Below are 1,760 nucleotides of genomic sequence, written 5' to 3'. Positions count from 1 at the left end.
TTTAAATATAAATTTATTTATTTTAATTGGAGGTTAATTACTTTACAATATTGTATTGGTTTTGCCATGTCCATTTTAAAAGCAACTAAAGAAATCTCTGAAGCCTACTACATCTAAAAACTTTCCTACAATTTGAAGAATATAATTTGATATGTAGGGATATGAGAGTTTAATAATTCTTATGATATAATACCAAAATAGTGTAGGAATAACTTGGAAAATAACTTTAGATTTTAGGTTTACAATGAAGTTTATTTGAGTGAAAAAAAATGTATGTATAAAGACCTTGAAGTATTAATGATTAAAAAGCTAAAAATAAAAATAAAAGAACAACAATAATTATGGTTGGGAAAAAAATCCAGCAAAGTTGTGAAAAAAATATTTATACATCTTAAATCACTTGAGAATATAGTCAAGAAAAATGGACTAGTAAGTCTCAAGATTAACTTGACATCAATCTATATAGCATAATATACAAGTAAAAAAAAAAAGGAACTTATCTCACTCAGCAACTTTGGAGTTTTAACTTTCCCATAAAAACAAGCAGAATATCATGCATAAAACAATGGGCACTCCATATCAGAGCACATGTTGAAGAACCCAAATTAAAAGAAACTTTCTGTCATCATTCTTAGCTTAATCACCTTTATCTCACCAAGTGTAAAACTAACTACTGTACAGTGAATTACTATAAAATTCCAGTAATCACCTGGGATATATTAATAGAAGAAGCCTAAAAATAAGCATAGAAAGGGAAGGAAGTGAATAAAACCTGAAAGAATGAAAAGGGAACTTAACAGGGAATGAGTTCAGGAAGATAAAAAGAAAACAGATAGGGTAATTTGAAATCCACAAGAAGAAAAAGACAAGAAAGGAGTGAGTAAGAGGTAATGAGACAGGAAGTGACAAGGAATTTTTTTCAAAGAAATATATCGGTAAAAAAGAATGTCAGAAAAAAGTTACCAATTTCTTTCTGAAGATCTTCTGAAAAATAAAATGGAAATCTCAAGTAAATATCAAGAGAAACCAATATAGAAAATGAAAATGAATAGAAAATTTCCACTGCATAGTAAACTGGAAGGATGAATGTGATTAGAAAAAAACAAACAAAAACTCCTGAAAAGAAAAAAAAAGCCAAGGAAGCACAGTTCTATCTTCAAAAACTGAGAAAAGGAAGCGAATTTCCCCAGTTGAATAAATAAAGAAGAATGATGATGATTAGGGCAGAAAAACTAACTAGGATTTTATCCCATACATACATATTTTATGAACAGTATTAAGGACATTCACAATTGAAGATGTGGACAAAATCCATATTTAATAAAGGAATAAAATAATTCCATAACAAATGTTATCTTTCATAGTAATATGTTGAAACTGATTTTGAATTTTGCAAGTCTTTCTATGTCAGATTAAACAAGTTGTCTTTAAGTGAAACAATTTGTGAATTATAGTCAACAAACACTAAGTCCTGAGAATATCTTTTTAGAAGATGTCATAGCCATTAAGAAAGCAAATGACTATAATGTTTGAGTACAATCTTTGGCGACTGCAGCCATGAAATTAAAAGCTGCTTGCTTGCTCCTTGGAAGAAAAGCTATGACCAACCTAGATAGCATGTTAAAAAGCAGAGACATTAATTTGCCAACAAAGGTACGACTAGTCAAAGCTATGGTTTTTCCAATAGTCATGTATGGATGTGAGAGTTGGACTATAAAGAAAGCTGAGTGCCAAAGAATGGATGCTTTTGAACTGTGGTG

Source organism: Bison bison, unplaced genomic scaffold, assembly GCF_000754665.1.
Source record: "Bison bison bison isolate TAMUID 2011002044 unplaced genomic scaffold, Bison_UMD1.0 scf7180017853053, whole genome shotgun sequence".
Classification (NCBI taxonomy): Eukaryota; Metazoa; Chordata; class Mammalia; order Artiodactyla; family Bovidae; genus Bison; species Bison bison.
Note: the sequence above shows the minus strand (reverse complement) of the source record.